The following is a 20,524-nucleotide window of genomic DNA, read 5'->3' as shown; positions in this document are numbered from 1 at the left end:
AATAAAATCTGTGTGGTGCCCTGGAGGCCTATATACAATAGCCAGAATAAATTTTAAAGATGTTTTGTCCTTAGTATTAGGTATTGATGCATCAAGTACCATGACTTCAAAAGAATTGTATTTAGGATTAGACTTCTGAGAAATGCTAAAAGAGTTTCGGTAAAGTGCAGCAACACCTCCTCCTCTGCCTTTTAGGCGAGGCTCGTGTTTATAATAATAATCTTGGGGGACAGACTCATTTAAAGCAATATAATCATCTGGCTTTAGCCATGTTTCTGTTAGACAGAGCATGTCTATTTTATGATCTGTTATCATATCGTTAATAAAAAGTGCTTTATTAGAGAGAGATCTAATATTTAGCAATCCGAGTCGAAACAGTTGATTATCTGTATTATGTTCATGTTTAGTTAGTTTAACGTTAATTAAATCACCTTTGAGAGGTTTACGCAGTATTTTATGTTTGCTAATCCGGGGGACAGACACAGTCTCTATTTTATTATGTTTGGGAGAAAGTATTATCGCTTATACTATCGTATTATAGTTGTGAAGCGCTGCAGGAGAACTCGAGTGGATTAAAGTAGCGGCAGTGAGTGGCGAGTGAGGAACAGTAACTGTACCAGCTGGGGAGATCATTGAGTTCGGGTTTATCTTCTTAAACCACTATCCTTTGGATCATCCACCCTATGAAGAGGAGAGAAACGAGTTGATTAATCGCTGTAAAGATAGAGTGAGTTTGCAGTGTCTGAAAGAGTGAAACCAACACGTGTGAGGATTTACCAGAGTTATTTATGCACAAGTGTGGCGAGATCAAACAACTGTGTTTTCTCTGAGTCTCTGATGGATGAAACTGGTCCATGACTTTGAAGATGCTTTCAAATTGAACTGTCCCCGTAGTTGTTTCCAGGTCCCTAAAGATCGTGTGCATGGTGTAGAGGAGGAAGGAAAACTCAACGCACCGTTGTTGCCACAAGTCACGAGCAACTAAAGTCCAGCCTTACCATTTCTTCTGACGATGCCGTTCCATTACACCCAGAACGAGAGCGAAGGCTGGTAAAGTTCCCCGTTTTCTGTCTCGCCTACTACTGTCCGCCTCACTATCGAATTGTCCGTCCCTTGCAGGGAGCAAAGAGGGAGCTATTGCGAAGAGTTGAATGGTGGCTCTGCGAGCACGTCAATGAATCCGAGCCCGGAAGCTGCCTGCCCCACGAGTTATTCCACGAGTCTGACGACGAGGGAAGTCCCGGTCTGTCCCACAAGCTTACCTAGAGAGGAATATACTTACCAAAGAACGGAAAAGTACCTACCGGCACCCCCCCTTCCTCACTTCATCAACGCTACAGCCACAGGCCCACCTAGAGAGGAATATACTTACCTGAAGGACGGAAAAGTACCTACCAGCACCCCCCCTTCATTGCGCCCACGCTACAGCCACGAGCATCCCCACCCCTGCTTTTTATCCCTTTTTAGCTTAATAAAAACGTACCTTTTAAACTCATCCTTGTTGTCCGCCTCTTGGTGTTTTCTGGTGTCTGCTCCTCCGGAGTGTGGTAAATAACCCTTGGCCCTGTCACCGGGTGACATAACTTTCATACCTGTATAAATGAAATAAATTTGATAGAATGTTAGCAATTTTAAATGCTGTAACATCATTGACTGCCATAGTAGTCAAATTAAATGGTAGTCAAAGATGCCTCAGAACTGTTTATATTCCTAAATTATTCAAAATATCTCACTTTGTGTTCAACAGAACAAAAAAGATGAAATTTTTGTCCTACTATGGTTGTGGATGATGTCACATAACTGAAAATGGCTAACATACTTACAAATATCTTTATTTGTGTTTAGCAGAACAAAGAAATTGATATAAGCAACTTGAGGATGAATAAATAATAACAAATGTTTTATTTTTGAGTGAACTATTCCTTTAATAAACCCTGCCTCAAACTTTTCTTCCTTTAGCAATCATTACGCTTTACAGTTTGTACCATTTTATATCAGTAAGTCTTGTGTATTTGGATAGTTTAAATTGAATTTAACAGACATTGATTGTACATTATATAATACATTTACATCAGGGCACTTAGAATAGTGGCAGCAGATAATCTGAATGTGGGGAAGTGCATGCTCGGAATTAAACTGTCAGTCCTTATTCCCAAATCAACATTAACATTCTGTTCACTTACTGTTATCGCTGGTGAGCACTATCAAGTAAACGTTTCTCATTTCAGTTCAATGTGATATGAGTGTGTAATCACATCAAAATCCACAGTGTTCACCGAAATCTTCAGTTTAGCACTGCAGCACCATGTGAAAGTCTGAGCGAGCATAGTGATTGGTCCATTTCTCTGAGGCCCATCGGATCTTATGGGGTTTCATAACTATTCGAATTTAAGAAACCATACAAATGAGATTGTACAAACTCATACGAATGAACCACATGATAAAATACTGATCGATACCTAACAGTTCCAATCTGTGGAAAGATGACAAGTGATTTAAATGACATTTTAAGAATAATCTTGACCTTCTGAAGGTTAAAGTTCTTAGATATCTTGAGCGTGTACAGCAGTAAATATGATTGCCGCGGACGTACAGTTTAGCATAGTTTCTACAAACACACTATTCCACAATGAGCGATCTGTCAGAGTTGTTTACCATACGTCTCCTGTGGAAGTTGCTCTCCGTTTCTCAGATGTTGTTGAATTCATTATTTAGTGCGCACAAATTTCACTTGATGGAACTGTCAACACACGTGATTGGTTAAGCACTCGATGCCGCACCAGTCAGAAATATGCTTGAGAAACGGATTGTGCAAGTTAATTAAACATGAGCGATGGGATGTCTGAGTCAGTGTGAGCCGTGCAGGAATGTCTAGTGTTGAGAAAATGATGTTTTTCTGATTCCAATATCAAAACAAAATCATTAAAAAATACAGAAGAATCTTAAAGAGCATCATAGTAATTGTAGCCACTGTATACACATGCAAGACATAAATACATTTAAAGAGTTAAATATAAAAAACTTTCTATATACTGTAAGTATATTTGATATTCTGTGAATTTACAGACGTTATGTGTGAAATTGTGGAGCCTTTGAAGTTGCATTTCATACTTTTCAATATTTACATACATACATTTACATTTACATATATTTATATGTATACTATAAGTTATCAGGATAAAAACACTGAAAGGTGATCAGATCTTAATTTAGCTGATTATCCTTATTATTATGCAGTAAGTGAACACAGAATTGTTTCATATATATATATATATATATATATATATTATTTAGGAACTAGGCATGTCTCCAACTCAAACTCTTTTAAATCTGGTGCACAGACTTAATGACACGTGGCAACATCACTTCTGGTAAGTCTTCTTTGAATTTTGAAACACATGTAGATGTTGTGAATTTAGGAAGAGCGGCTGATGTTGTTCTCTGGTTCAGCTGTATTTCATGCACACACACGTGCACACACTCTTACCTGTATAGGTGCTGCGCAATAATTAACTGCTGGCAGAGATTAGATGCTCATGCATGCACAGGTGGAGCAGTCTCCACGGCAACAGGCATCATGTGGCACCTGCGGTGATGGGTCCTCAAACCCTGAGGATCTTACTTATCAGCGTTACACTCGTTCTCATCACAACAAACACTCAGAATACTCTTCACACTACAGACTACAGGCCAGGAATCATAAGAACAGAGAGAGAGAGAGAGAGAGAGAGAGAGGGGTTCTAAATGTAGACATTAATATCAATTATTTTTGCCCTCTAAAAGTGTCATTTACATTAAATTTGACAAAATCAAGTAACCAAGTTAATGCATTACAGAATAAATTACGGAGATCAGGTCATGCAAATTTTTTTCCTGTGGTTTAGGTTGTAAATTGCAGCAGTTATGTGAGATTGTGTGATCCAGACTCCTGAATCTGCTCTTTAAAATGCTGAGCGTGTGCTTCACGACACCGCAGGTCTGGAGAATTTCTGCTATAATGTTCTGATGAATCACTGCTGTCTAATCAAGAGAAAATAGAAAATCTCTTTCCCTCTCTGCTTTCCACAGCGTAACATTTATTACATGAAAGCCAAATCCAAATTGTGTCTTAAATCTTTCCTGTAGCTCAGTGGATAGAGTATTGTGCAAGCAACGCCAAGGTCATGGGGTCGATCCCAGGGATTGCACATACTCAAATACAAATGTACAGTATCATGCAATGTAAATCACTTTGGATAAAAGCGTCTCCCAAATACGTAAATGTAAATGTTAATCTGGAGAGAAGGACCACCTAGAGAGATTGAACTATCGGGCCCGACCCAGCCTTGGTCGCTGGGTGGTCGGACTGGGGCGGTCCCTGCCGCGTCCCAACACCTTCTGGGCCCCTCCGGGCATCCTTTTACCTCAGCAGAGGCAGGGACGTTCCCGTGCTCCAGGCCGGGGCTGCCATCCCTCTGGCGAAGGCGATCGAACCGTCCCCTCGGCCGAGATGTCCAGTGGCTTCTACAGCCGCACTTCATCATCCCCAAAACCAGGGGTCGCTGCATACCTAGAGCAGCACCTTGCAAGGGTGCCGTTCAGGAGGCGCAGAAGCGCGTCCTGGTGTCTGTCAGACGCCAGGAGTGGTTCATGACAACTGACCGCATACTCTCATGTCCAGTTTCCCTCGGCACTGTTGAGGGGCTGGCATGTCAGTAACGGGTCAGCCGGGAAAAAAGAGCAGCTCTCCCTGGCGCAGAGCTCCCCTTTTCCTGGTAGAGAACTCAACACTGTCTCCATGATGGCGTGCTCGCTCTCGAGCACGCACAGTCAGTGCTGAGATGCTTGAATTTTCAGGCAGCAGCCAGCGGTCCCCTGAAATCAGTTTCAGAGGCTCATGGGCATGGTGTCCTCGGGAGTGGCCTGTCCCCCTCGGGTTGACCGCGACAGCACTGACTACAGAGATGAGTTCCCTGGAGAGCGTGGCGCACTGGCAGTAGGCGTATCGTCATTACGCCTGCTGCCGTCACATCCTAACCCCGGGCAGGTCTTGAGGCCGGTCGTGGTAACGACAGACGCCTCCCTATGGGGTGCGGGTGCGGTGTGCAAGGGGCGAGCAGTGTCGGGTCGCTGGACGGGCCCCCGCCTGCGTTGTCATATCACTGCCCTCAAGTTGCTAGCTGTCCTGCTTGCACTGATGAGGCTCCGGCCTCTCGTGCAGAGCCAGCATACTGGCCCGGACAGCACGACCGGCATAGCGTACTAAACCTCAGGGTGGCATTCGCTCGCTGCAGTCATCGCAACTCGCCCAAACGCCTCCTCCCGTGGAGACAGCAGGTGGCAAAGCCCCTGCATGTCACACGCCCACCAGGTGTCCTGAACCAGACAGCCAAGCCCTCTCTCGTCAGTTGACACCTCGTGGGAAGTGACGACTCCACCCCTGGTGGAGACAGCAGGTGGAAAAGCCCCTGCATGTCACACGCCCACCGGGTGTCCTGAACCAGACAGCCAAGCGCTCTCTCGTCAGTTGACACCTCGTGGGAAGTGACGACTCCACCCCTGCGGGCCGGCTTGGGTGTGGTTTGGGCGGGCACAGGGGGACCTGTTTCCTCCCTGAACACCACCTAGTACCGCTGGGCACTCCCTGGACGAGGCCCCCCCTCGACACGGAGGCCCTAGCGCGCAGCTGGCCGCGGGACAAGCGGAAGTACGCTTCCCCCCAGTGAGCCTTATTGCGCAGGTCCTGTGCAAGGTCTGAGAAGGGAGTATCAAGTGCTGCTAGTTGCACCTTACGGGCCCAACTACACTTGGTCCTCGGAGCTAATACTCCTGACGACAACTCCCCCTGGCCAAATCCCCTGGCGAAGGGCCTACTCGCAGGGGATGGGCACGTTGTTGCATTCGAGACGGACCTTTGGGTCTGGTTCCTGGATGGGACGAGGAGTTCCTGGATGTTCTACCCCCCACAGTGGTGGAGACTATCACTCAGGCAAGGGCCATGCCCACAAGGCTGGATGCCTTTAAAGTGGCGGCCCTTCTCGTCCTGGTACTCTTCTCGAGGAGAAGACCCGCGGAATTGCTCGCTCAGGAACGTGCTGTCCTATTGCAGGAGAGGCTGTCGCGGTTATTACGTACCAGTTGCTGGTGAGCCTCTGGGGCGGCATGACCTGATTATTAGGTTCCTCTAGGGCGCGAGGGGCTAAGGCCTCGCCCGCGCCCCGTACCCTCTTGGGGCCTTATGGTGGACCTTTCGGTCCCCTTTTTCCGGGCCCTGCGGAGAGCCCCATTCCTCGTTCTCCGAAGGGGGTTGGCTCTCCTGCTGGGGCTCGAGTCCATCCAGAAGGTGAGGCACCTGCAAGCATTCCGTGTCCACCGATTCCCAAAATTCAGGCCCGGTGACTCTCACGTGATCCTGAGACCCCGGCCGACTTACGTGCCCAAACTTCCGCCGCCCCCCTTTGGGAACTAGGTGGTGAACTTGCAAGTGCTCCCACACCGGGAGAAAGACCCAACCTGTACGTGGGGTGTCCAGTAAGCGCATTGCACCTCTACTCGAACCACACGGAGGGCTTCAAGGCCCTGAGCAGCTCTTGTCTGTTATGGAGGTCAGCAACGGGAGTGCTGTCTCCGAGGAGAGTTGTCGCGCTGGATCGCACACGCCGTCACTACGGCGTGCCGATTCTAGCCCGTGCCCATTTGAGTGACGGTACACTCCGCTCGGGTGTGGCCTCCTCGTGGGCATCGGCTCAGTGCGCCTCTCTGGCAGACATCTGTAGAGTTGCGGGTTGTGCTACGCTATACCTCGCAGAGGCTTGCAACCTCCGTGGGGAACCGGCAGCTCGAGTCTTGCCAACAGGTGAGACCAGCGGTCGTAGGGCGTACGCCTGCGCATAGCGCCATTCCCCTTCTTAGTTGGATCAGTGCGCTATGGGCTGTCTCCCTTCTTTCCCCAAGGGTGAAGAATAGGCAGTCCGTCCATCCATCAATAAGCACTCAGGGCGGCGGGCTTGGCGGAGCAGCCCTGCCGCCTATGGCCGGGTATCAAGCTGAGTTATTACATATAGCTCTAACCGGACCTAGTGCCCCACACGTAGTAACCCCCCACTAGGGTGGTTCCGTCTGAGATGTCGTCATGAGGTGGTTCCCTGCGTGGCAACCCATGACCTCCCCCAGGTGGACATCCACCTTACGGCATTCCGCACATACCTCCCATGAGTTCTCCCCTATTTGGTGAGACCATGTTGGTGTCTCCACTGTATTCCCCCCTATGGTGGGAAGTGGTCTCCGTAGCGCACGTCCACATTGAGGGAACAGCGCTTACCCAGTAGCCCTACGGTACCGGACGGCTTCTCGTTTAGAGAACAAGGCCTCCGTCTGTGGTGGCCGAGGGCAGGGGCTACTCATCTTTGCCAAAAGCTCTGAGAGCCCCTGCCTGCCCACTGGAAGGTTACAAATTTTGCGATAGCGCTCACGTGTGGCTCGCCCAGGCCGGTCAACGTCGCTTCGCTAGAAATTGTGACGCAGCTTAGTGCTGTGGCGTTTTCAATAGGAACCCCATCTGTCGGTTCGACACAACGTCGAGAGACCGACAGAAAGGGAACGTCTCGGTTACGTATGTAACCTCTGTTCCCTGATGGAGGGAACGAGACGTTGTGTCCCTCATGCCACAACACTAGCCGTCCGCTGCAGCGATCGTGAGATGGTTCCACACAACGTGGTTCGACACAATCTGTCGGTTCGACACAACGTCTCGTTCCCTCCATCAGGGAACAGAGGTTACATACGTAACCGAGACGTTCCTCGCCTACATTTGCATACTGTTTGTTAGGCCGGGGGGACTGCTTGAATTTTACAGTTTTATTTAAATAACACTGCATGAATATATAGCCTGTCTGATATTTGACATGTGTTTTGACTTGCATAACCTTATATGTTTTGCTTATAGTCAAAGGTTTAAATCACTATACTTTTTACTTTTACTTGAGTAGATTTGTGAAAAATAAACACTCTGCTACATTAGGCTGCAATGAGCTCGTTACTTTTTACCTATTTGGAATTCTATGCGTCATTGTTGTTATTCCCCCCGTGTACGCCTCGTTGTAATGTTTTATTTTGACAGAGAGATAAAGGCTTTACCACGTGACTGTGTTTCACCAGTCAAACGTAGTTGTGCTGTGCAGTCTCGTCATGCGACCATACTCACTCTCAGCGGCGGGACGGGTTAGCTTTACAGTCGTATGGTCGTAAGTAGCAAAATAAAAATGTCAGAATCATCCGTCTGCAATGCAGAAACAGACTAAGAGGAACACCCCTGGCCTCATATTGAAAGCATGTTTACCTTAGTAAAAGTGCGGTCTCTTATGTGTCTACCAAAACAAATGGACATTTCAGCATTCAAAACCTCAACATCCAATTTGAGGAAACACATAGCAGTAAATATCCTAAATTCATTCTCATTTCTTTATTTGTATATTTCATTTTTGCTGTGGATAGGCGAATGTTTGTCTTTTAGGTTACACAAATTTTAAACATTTCCTATATATACATATATATATATATATATGTAATGGATAATGAATCAGCCTGGCCATATTCGCTATAACAACCGCCTCGCTCTACATTATCCCGCTTATTACATATATATATCCATCCAAATTTGATGTGATAAGTCTCTTTTAATGTCTTGATCTCCCTCTAGACTCACAGATTTTTTTTTGATCCACAGAGGGTTCACCCCAACAAACTGTCTAAGTACACAGACTTAGTAGAGAAACACAGAAAGCACTGTGAGTCAAATCTTTGGCTACTCTACCCAACTCTGCTTGTACAGCTGCTTTCAAAAGCGCTATATAACTAAAGCTGACTTGACTTGACTTGACTTCATTCCAGTCCAGAAATGTTTTTTGTAATGCTTGTTGGAAGTCTCTTAACATCCTGAGCAATTGATAAGTAAAGTGATACTTTGGTATTCTTATAATAATAATATCGTCTGTGAAAGGCGTAGGACCTAAAAACGATTGCCCAATCATTGCCCTCGACACTTATTTTGCATCCCAGTGCGCATCCTGTTCACTCTACACCATACGTGTCTGCATCTGCCAAATGCATAAATGTAATGTAACAGTAATTCCATTATAGTATGATTATTATCGGTGTTGATTTTCCACACTATCAGCAACTACAGGAATCAAGGGTTTCATAGAGGACCCCAACTTCTGAACAGGTAGGTACATGTTTTGATTAGATTTTGATGGGTTTTGATTATGTTGCTTATGGAGTTTGTGGACCTTTATGTATTACATCGTATTACATACTTGAGAGGTCATATCTACTACACTAGAATGAAGTGCCATGGATATTAATATGTGTACAATGCAATACCTTGTATTTGAATTTGAGGTTTTCCCATTTCCTCTTGGCCTGGTCACCATGCAGTCCAAATCAATTACACCTAAAATGTGTCTAAAGGAAGAAAAAAACAACTGGACAGTTTTCCCCAAAAAATTATGAATAACTTTTCTAAACACTAACACGTTTTCATGTGTTTATCTCTTAAATTAAATGAACACTTAAGCACTCAGAAATGAAACATTTAATAAATGAAATACACTTACCTGAAATCTTTAAATTTGCACATTTAAATAGCTCTTCGTTTTCATCACAAAGCTTTATAATTGATAAAGTTTGTTCTGTAGTCATTTACATAAATGGCTGTGTTTTAAAGGCAAACGCTCGTTGGGATTCTGTGGAATTGATTTCATCCTGGCGTTGATTTACGTCAGCCATTCTCTGTGAAGGCTCCAGCTCGCTTTAAAAAAGGAATTACTGTGAATTAAATCTCAAGCCAGTGGAAATATCCACACATTGTCTAGGTGTAATGGACCTATTGAGATGGTAATTTAATGAATGTAAAGAGAATATTCATTATTAAACACATCTCTCTTTCTGCAGAATGGTGAAAAGACTATCCAGTCATAGTGTGAACATGTTGTATTTAACCAGCTCTCCTTTCTCACGCAGAACAACTTCCTGGACAGCAACCAGTCTGGTTTCAAGAGCTGTCATTCCACCGAGACTGCACTGCCCTCGGTCATGTACTCATCCCACTGGATCTATCTACTTCCTTTGAAACCGTTAACCACCACATCCTCCTGTCGAGCCTCAAGTCTATGTAGGTTCTGTCATTCGGAAACTGTTTCTGCATGCATTTCTGCATGCCTGAGTGATATTTCGCACTGGATCAAGAACAATCACCTGCAGCTGGACCTTGCAAAAAAAAGAACTGCTTGTAATCCCGGCCGACCCAAAGATTCATCTCAACCTCTCCATTCAACTAGACTCATAATCCATCACACCTTCCAGAACGTCCAGAAACCTGGGAATGGTAATCGATGATCAGCTAAATGTCATGGATCATGTAGCCAGCACCACCTGGTCCTGTAGATTCATCCTCTACAACATTAGGAAAATTAGACCTTTCCTGTCTGAACTTGCTACACAAGTACTAGTCCAGGCTCTTGTCCTGTCAAGACTGGCCTATTGCAATGCGGTACTGGCTGGACTCCCAGCTTGCACAACCAAACCTCTATATATGATCCGGAATGCAGCGAAAAGAGTGTTCTTCCATGACCCGAAGAGAGCACATGTCACTCCTCGCCTCATTAAGTTACATTGGCTCCCAATAGTCGCTCGCATCAAATTCAAAGCGCTGCTATTGGCCTACAAGACCACCACTGGTTCGGCACCCACATATCTTCACCTACTAATACAGATGTAGCGGTTTTAGCTGCATGTTAAAATAATGATGAGCTTAGCTCCTCAATAAAATTGTCCACCTGATCTATCAAGATCAAATCAATGAACTGAGTTATTTAAAACATCAGTTTCAGTAAAGGAATAAGTTTAGCTCGAAGTAAAATATGTATAATATTCGTTATTAAATATACATATTTTACAGTCTCTGATTAGTAATGTAAATTATAACAATATTGTAGATCTAATACGGTTTAAGTGGCTTTGCCTTGTGAGCATTGAGCACAGAAAACCCATCACAAATGAATATTTGGTTGTTTATTAAACTACTCTACATGGTACACATCACGATCGCAAAACATTACACAACATGAAACACAAAACACACATGGGCTTAGTTAGCTGAGACAGAAATAGATTGTGAGGAGGGAGAAAGCATTACAGCGATTCCTGAACACCAATTAAATCATCTTTAACAAAGAGGCACAAACGTAACGCAGCTATTCTATAAATAGAAACGGATATTTGCGAGCTCTGTGCTAGAGGTGTGTGCGTATTGCGCTTGGAGAGATGGAAATGTTAAATTGGTTTCAGAATGCGGTCTTGCTGGAAAAGTTCCGGCCTCGTGGCGGGCAGCAGTCCATTTTATTTCTTTTTCCCCCTGGTGGAAGAGACGCCCCAAACTGGTCGAGGCAGATATATAGAAAATGGAAAAAAAGGGAAAGAGAAGAGCGACAAAGAGACGTTGATCTCTTTTTAAGTTGTGAGGACGTCACGCCCTACAGATGTGACTGACCCAATCAGAAGAGAGCACTTTTGGAGGGAAAGTAAATTGTCTTTGTCTTGTCTTCCCTCATTACCTGACCGATTAGTTTCTGGCTTCTATTTATTTTCTACTCTTTCCAGGGGCGTCACTAGGCCCTTTTTAGGGGGGCTACAGCGTGTGTGTGCGTGCGTGTGTGTGCATTTATTGATAGATTGCTATGATATGACATCTGCATCAGTGCAGTTCTTGTAATTGCAGTTTACATAATGTTACTGGACCAATACACGGTTCGGTTTCTCATCCAATACCAGTACGTCTTCGCTACAGTGTGGTAGTTGTTTTTACAACTACAGTATATGAGACCAGTTGAACTGCACTTATGCTTTTTGTTGTCCTTATGTTGTTCCAATTCCGTCTATTGTTTACCTCATTTGTAAGTGCTTTGGATAAAAGCATCTAAATCAATATCATACCTTTACATTTAAAGTTATTTTGTTTATTCCTCTTCTTATTTATTATATGTTTTCTCTAGGAAATAGTAGATCATTATTTTACCTCATCTGTGTGTGAAACACCAGACGACCTTTGTTCTTGAAACATTGAGAGAATCAGGTTCATCTCTGCCTCGCGTGTCAGTGCAGAGAAATTAAAATTGTCCCTTTACTGAAACTTTTTAATTGTGGAAAGTCATTCAGTTAATCAGTATGCAGTTTGTGTCCGGTTGCCATGACGATAACCGTGTCATCCAGTACGAGTATCTTGTGAAGATGAAAATGCTTTTCAGTGATGAGTGATCGTGCTGAGGTCAATTTTGCCGTTTAATCACATTACACTCATTCAAAGAATAAGAAATTCATTTTAAACCTGACACCAAAAATATATAAACAATCATGAATTGATAAGAAAACTTCAAATGAAAGGGATTAAAAAGGAATTACTTCAACACTTTCAGAGTATATATTAGAATATATTTGGATGGTTGTGAGATGTACAGATATCCAATTCCTGTACTCATGCAGTCTGGTAAAGAACACAGCACGTGTGTCTATCCACGCGAGTGGCCATTAATGAATGTGATGTCTGTAAAGAGCATCTCAGATCACATCCAGATGGGTTCTGTGTCCATTAGGAATGTGTGGAGAGCTGCCAACACAGACATTAGACCGAGAGTCAGATCGGTGGGGCTGAAGTCACAGTCAATTACCTTTCACCAGACCACCAACACACACAAAAACACACACAACAGCATGTAACAGTATTCTGTTTTCAGCAACAATCCTAACATTGTGCTTTACATCTGATCTTTCAAAACACCATGACTTGAAGAAGGCTGCAGTTTTGCTGACTGGAAGTCAGCTTGAGAACATACCTTCAACGTTAATTTGTTATCAGAGTAGGGCTATCAAACAATTCATGGCATCCAGAATAAATGTTTGTGTTTACATATATATATATCTGTGAGTGTGTACTGTGCATATACATTTGTTTAACACAGACATGTATATGCTGTATATTTAGGAGCAATTGTACTGTATTTATTTATATTTATCAATAATTCAAATTATATAAATATATACATCAAAATTGATCAAAATGTTCAATAATGGATCTTTGATATTCTGTGAGATCAGCTCATCTGGGGTTGGCTCAAACTTTTTCATGCTAAATTTATGAATCTCATCTCCTAATCAACCAAAGAACAACAAAGCCGACAGACTCTTGTCACTTTTATTTTAAAGTTAAATAATACACATCTTGCTTCATCTGCATTAAACTAAAGTCTCAGTAGTGTCAGAAAATAATGGTGTATTGTTTATTTAATCATTTACACCTTTTTTATATATAAGTTTGAAATAAGAAGAAACATTGAAGTTCTTTGCATTACGAATGCAGACTTCAGCGTGCGAGGTGTTCATGTACTTTTGATCTCAGCTGTTTGTTCAGAATCGTTTTGGCTTCTGATGGCTTGACACTGTTTGGCTGTGATACAAAAGAACCGCAGCGGATTCATCCGAGCCGCCTTGCAGCAGGTAAACAAGCTTTTCTGCCAGCCAGCGTCTACTGCTCTCTGTTCTTGTTTTTGTTTCTTTCAAACGCCTTTTTATCTTTGTTCAGTAGTGGTTTTGTGGCTGGATGCCGTCCAGTATAATCAAAAACACTGCGGCCCAAAACCTTAAGAGCTTCCTACCTAGACAGCTCTTTCTTAAATTGTCTTTTTAGGTAAAGCAGCACCAGACACCATAACCATAACACACACATATACAGTGAGGAAAATAAGTATTTGAACACCCTGCTATTTTGCAAGTTCTCCCACTTAGAAATCATGGAGGGGTCTGAAATTGTCATCGTAGGTGCATATCTATCTCGTAGGTGCAAGAGACATAATCTAAAAAAAATCCAGAAATCACAATCTCAATGACCTGAAAAGAGCTGGGACCACCGTTTCCAAGGTTACTGTTGGTAATACACTAAGACGTCATGGTTTGAAATCATGCATGGCACAGAAGGTTCCCCTGCTTAAACCAGCACATGTCCAGGCCCGTCTTAAATTTGCAAATGACCATTTGGATGATCCAGAGGAGTCATGGGAGAAAGTCATGTGGTCAGATGAGACCAAAATAGAACTTTTTGGTCATAATTCCACTAAACGTGTTTGGAGGAAGAAGAAGAATGATGAGTACCATCCCAAGAACACCATCCCTACTGTGAAGCATGGGGGTGGTAGCATCATGCTTTGGGGGTGTTTTTCTGCACATGGGACAGGGCGACTGCACTGTATTAAGGAGAGGATGACCGGGGCCATGTATTAGGTCGAGGCTGGGTCTTCCAACATGACAATGACCCGAAGCACACAGCCAGGATAACCAAGGAGTGGCTCTGTAAGAAGCATATCAAGGTTCTGGCGTGGCCTAGCCAGTCTCCAGACCTAAACCCAATAGAGAATCTTTGGAGGGAGTGTTTCTCAGCGACAGGCCAGAAACCTGACTGATCTATAGAAGATCTGTGTGGAGGAGTGGGCCAAAATCCCTCCTGCAGTGTGTGCAAACCTGGTGAAAAACTACAGAAAACGTTTGACCTCTGTCATTGCAAACAAATGCTACTGTACCATATATTAACATTGATTTTATCAGGTGTTCAAATACTTATTTGCAGCTGTATCATACAAATAAATAGTTAAAAAATCATACGTTGTGATATCTGGATTTTTTTATTATTATTGTGTCTCTCACAGTGGACATGCACCTACAATGACAATTTCAGACCCCTCCATGATTCCTAAGTGGGAGAACTTGCAAAATAGCAGGGTGTTCAAATAGTTTTTTTCCTGTATATGAATGCAAGGAATTTGACCCAGACTGAGAGCAATCCCAGAATGCACTGCACTAAAAAGCACTCTTTTATTAAATAAAATCCTTTATTAACACCAGATTACAGATGAATGAATCATAGACAAACACTTTATTCTGATCATCATTGTTGATATTTTTTAATATTTATTGAGAAGTAGTCTCTTTTATCATATCCATGTAGCTGCCATTTCATGTAATCAATAATATAGTTGATGCCGTGCATTAATGAGAACATATGAGAACATTTGATGAGTCTATTATCATGTGTATTATTAAACAACACAGCAAACCTGAGGTACAGTCAACTAAAATAAGAGGACTCTCCTACTGGAGCTGGACCACAGAACCATGTCCAGCTACAGGTTGGTTGCTGCGATTTCCAAGGGGAAAGTAAGTCTGTGGTTTAAAACAACTCGCATTTCCCAATCCCTGGCTATACTCAGCACACCTGAATATGGGGATAAGGGCTTGGCCTGCGTTTTCTGCCCCTCCCGAAAAAAGCTTTACTTTTTTAGCGAGATAGCCTGGGGCATTTTGCTGCCACTCTCTTGGTCTCTACTGCTGCAGCCAAGCACTATGTACATTTTTTGTAAAATATGTCTTTTAATAACATGACATGATATTTACAAATGATTCAACCAAATTGCCTGTTTGACATTTGAACGTCGTTTCTTACCTTAAAACCGAAAGTAAATAGCTTTTCCTTGCGGAAGCTCTGTATTCAGTAAAAATTAGCTTCAGTGCGATACACACTGATCACACTGTCGGAGGTTATTTCTGCGAAGACAACTGGCTGACTTTACATTATCCCTTACATAATGTTTATTCTGTGCTCACATGCACATTTACACTTTAAATGTGCGAATCCTTTATATTGGAATGCACAAGATGGCGCCGGTGACCTTTTGGGATGCCAGAATTGGCAGACTAATTTCCGATCGTATAACACTGTAAAGGAAAAGGAGTATTTTTGGCAGGAAAATATGGGTGTTTTTGGACACAAAAGTAGAACGTATAAGCGATATGACAGATCCTCTTTACACAACTGGATAGTGTTATACGACCGGAAATTAGCTTACCTTCGCCATCTTGTGCAACTATCCCATTGATTTTGATTGGCTGTCATTGTTTTATCGCTCATCAGCTAGAAAAAAAACTCTGAAAGTGATTCCAACGATTTCATTCTGTTATTGTTATTTTTGTGATGTGGACTCTGCTAATTCTTGTAAATTTAAAGAGTGATTCTTTAAACTTGGCATAATACATATATATTTTATAATTATTATTATTGGTGTGAATGGGCCGGTATTTACATTTCACTGCTGCTTTACATAACTGTGTATGTGACAAATAGAAGTCTTGAATGCATCGACTAAGTGAAAAAGGCAATATATTTGCCGCGTTATCAACTTCAGGCACTGAAAACTGTTTAAATATTTTTAAGTAAAGATGATGTAACAATGCACAAGATATGTGCAGAATTTATTCACTCTTCAGTTTTTGATCGTTTATCTGCATTCATGATGAGAATGAGAACAGTGTAACAGTGTTTGCCTTTCCAGCAGTTGATGTAAAGATGTTTTCAGCTGAAGAGAGAAAGTGTTTCATAAGGTGAATGTTCATCCTGATGTGGGTGTGATGCTATGCGGAAGAGAATCATGTTTCCATTGACTAAAACACAAGCTCTCTTTATCTCTCGCCCTCTCTCTCTCTTTCTCTCTCTCTCAATCGATATGTTCAATTCTGAGGTGGATTATGTGTTTCACGCTGCAGGCTCCCCCTCATTTATTCCTCCTGCTCTTTCACACATGGCTTTATCAAGGTCATCTTGCTCAAATGTCAGACTCTTCCATGCCTCCGTCAGCAGCCAGTACCAACAGCGCCCCCTTCTGTTCAAGCATCTGTACTGCTGCTTGACGACAGCACTTGCATCTTTCCTTCCTTTAGGTCATATGACCTCCTTTATTTGCAAAACGTTTTGTCATAGTGACTAGTTCATTCCAAAAAAAATCCTCACTTACATTGTTCCCAAAAAATGTAAACCTCACCTACATTATTCCAAGTATTTTTCAGAGGAACACATAAATATCTGCTTTTCCCCGCATACAAAGAAAATAAATAATAAATGAAGGTTGCCCAATTATGCACAATGTTTCATGGCTTTCAAGATTTCAAAATTTCACCACAGGGATTTTTTTTCCGTTCCATAAACAAAAAATCATGACTTCACACAAGACTTAGAAAATATCTATTCTTAAAGAAGAGATCTTGCGAGAAAGGTTGTATACCAAATACCATACCATGATACCATAGTCAATTGTGTTTTCTTCTCAGATGTTTTCCAAGAAATTGCTTTGGAGAAATAAAAGGAGAATCAAATGAGAGTTAAATTGTTGAAATTCTTAAAGTATGATGGTAAAATGAATGTAGATTGTAGAGGTAAAATAATCTGGATCTGGGTAAATTTGATGAGAAATGTTTAAATTCCTATGGAGATTTATTTTTATTTTTCAGAGAGATACCAAGGCAGGAGCTGTCCTGTTATAATGACATCATGACACGTCTCCAGATCACAGTCACACTCTTGAAAATGAAACATACAGATTGACTTATACTGTCAAATTTGACAGCGATTGAAAAGCAGACATTTTAAGCGACATTCTTAAGCGGGTTCTTATCTTAAACTAGAATTAAGTCTAGTTAGCACAACTAAATATGCCATCAATCTCATGTTTTAGTCACTAGTGAAAAACGGCTGCTAAACCGTCCGAACAGACATGAATGAATGAAAATAAAACAAAGTTTAATGTGAGAAAGTAATCCTGTGAGAATGTCAGATAGAGGGCAACTGGGATCTCAGAAGACTCTTATAGCTTTTAGAAATCTCTTCATCTCTTGATGTGAGATCATTCATCTTTTAAGCGCACAGGATGAGTTAAATGCCAAACTTTATTATGTAGTTACAAGTGTGAACAGTAACTCTGTGTCATGATTCTGCCGCATCATGTCATGTTTCTCTTAGTCTAGTGGCAGGATCATGACATAACCTCATGTTTAATGTGGAGAGAGGCGATTATGGTTTATTTTGGTTTGCCATAGGCTCTCTCCGGTCCCGTCTCTGTTCCCGTCCTCTTGTTTCCCCGTTATTGCTTGTTAATTAGTTGATGCCCTGCACCTGTCCCCATCTTGATTATTTCCCTATTTAATGCCATAGTGTCTTCTGTCTTGTGTCGGATCATTGTTATGTGTCAGATGTTGCACTTGTCTCCTGCCTTGTCATGTAACGTAAGTCTAGTGTATTGTCTTAAGTTGTATGTTAGTTTAGTGAAGTCAGTTTATGTTCTTGTGTACCTGTGCTGTTCTCTTGTTTTACTCCCTCGTGGGTTTTTGTTTTGTTCCTGTTTTTTACTTATTATTAAGATCCCTTGTTAACCCTTCATCCGCTGTCTGCGCTTGGGTCCTCTGTCTCTGTCCCGCAACACGTTCATGACACTCTGAGTATGACAAGCAGTATGCTCACTTATACAGTAAATATTGACAATATTAATGGTTTGACATAGTCCTCCTACAATCCACACACACACACACAAACTATATGAGTTGCACATTGTAGCAAAACTTTATAAATCTCATCTAATATTCTGCAAGTGTTTTGTTATGAAAGATTCATCACACAGATTCTTCCAGGATTTTTCTTTATTCTTCCTCTTTTGTAACTCACACATGTAGGCTTTTCTACGCAGTGTGTTTCCAGCTGTATGTGCAGTGGTTTTCCATATCTGTTCTCTTGACAACTGCCCCAGCATCCTTCATCCGTAAGGTCACCCCACGCCTGTGTCTGACAGCCTGCGAATACACTGGACTGAAGTTGATGTCTGAGTTTTGTATTTAAATCTCCTCAGACACAAAGTCTGTTCCATTAGGTCTCTACATTTTGCTAAGAAAACAATCCCAGGATCCCTTGCAATGAAATCATTGGTAAACATTTTCGAAAGATAAAATTCATGATAACAAATCTGATCATTTTAAGGTCAACATCTCTCAAATTTAATCCAATCAAAATAACTTTTTATCAACAATATTTTTCTTTGCAGTACTTTGAAGGAAGAAAATCACACGAGTTTGACGATGAGTAAATTGTTTTTTTTTTTCATTTTGGGGTGAAATGTTTTGTAATTCAGCGGGTGTGTTTGGTGCTGACTGAAATCTTATTTTTGAGCACAGAAAACAGTACCAGCATTTGTAGTTGTTTTGTGTTATGTCTTTGTGCCGCAGGGCAGACTGAGGAAATTGGCACTGAATGTGTGTGTGAAGGACTGAAGATTATTATTGTGTGTGCGTGCATTCGGAAATGTTTCAAACAACCTGTCCTTCTCAGCCTTATAAGAAGAAATAATAACAGGAAAGGTTGTGGCCTCTATTTCTCAAACATTAAGACACAGCATTTCTTCTGCTTTTAATGGGTGAACTTTGACCTGCAGTTTTCTGAAAGAGGCTTCATGTGTTTCCTTTCAAATACATACCAGAAGAAGCTTTTCTCCAGAATACAGTCTGATTTATTGTAGCATTTTTAAGACATTCAACAGTAATTCAAAACACATCTTTGTATATTACTTAAATGTCAATTTAAGATTCTCTTGATAGTATTAGGTGTTATAATCAAGCTAAGTTAAGTCAATTTAAGCCAAGTCAAGTCAATTGTAACTTTTTTTTACAAACTGGTGTTTTATACAGGGTCTGAGAAACAGATATGATTCAGTCAGATAGGTACTGTCCGGCAGTCTGAGCTAATGAATATTAATTTGATTCTGTGACGTTGGGTTGGGTTACATGCCTACAGGTGCAGCTACGCACCCTCAATAATATTCTATATAGCCTATATAGGGCTATATTATTTCGTCACTTTCCTACGTGAACACGCCGGGACAAACCACGCCCACATTGAATCTGAGGGAGGAGACTCACCTGAAGAAGAGATGGAGTCCAGTCAGATCTCAGGTAATTAAATGTTGTAGTGTTGTGACTATTTGTGATAATTTTTTATATATTAATGTGCAGTAGAAATATATATTTTGTATATTGAATAAATATAGGGGAATTTGAACATTTGATCTACAGTACTGTACATTAATGTTTAAAAAACCCGAAATGTAAAATGCATGAAAAATACTTACTGGTGCATTAACATATTATATGTACATATGCTTTGTTTTACTTACTTTTTGTTCATATTTTTTATAAATAACATTAATAAGTCCTAATTTAAAGTTTTAAAATGGCCAGTGTTTAAAGGAAGTTAAAATGAAAGATTTGTGGAAGTTTACTCTATTGTGAATGGATTTGTGGAAGTTCCTCAATGTTAGCTATTTTAAACAGAATAAAAAAAATCTGTAATTGTTACTGTGCATGCAATTTCAATAAGCTTTTGGTAATTGAGTGACACAAAAAATAGTTTTTCTCTTACAATAAGACAATTTAAAATAAGTATAGATCAAGTCAAGTCAAGTCAGCTTTATTTATATAGCGCTTTTTACAATTTTCATTGTTACAAAGCAGCTGTACAAGAAAACATTGACTATAAGTAAAACATAAAAGGTTATGGAAGTCAAAACACAGGTCAAATATCAGACACACAATAAATTCCTATATGCAGTGTTAATTAAATAAGACTATCAAA

Source organism: Barbatula barbatula (assembly GCF_947034865.1).
Source record: "Barbatula barbatula genome assembly, chromosome: 19".
Classification (NCBI taxonomy): Eukaryota; Metazoa; Chordata; class Actinopteri; order Cypriniformes; family Nemacheilidae; genus Barbatula; species Barbatula barbatula.
This window is presented reverse-complemented; position numbering follows the sequence as displayed.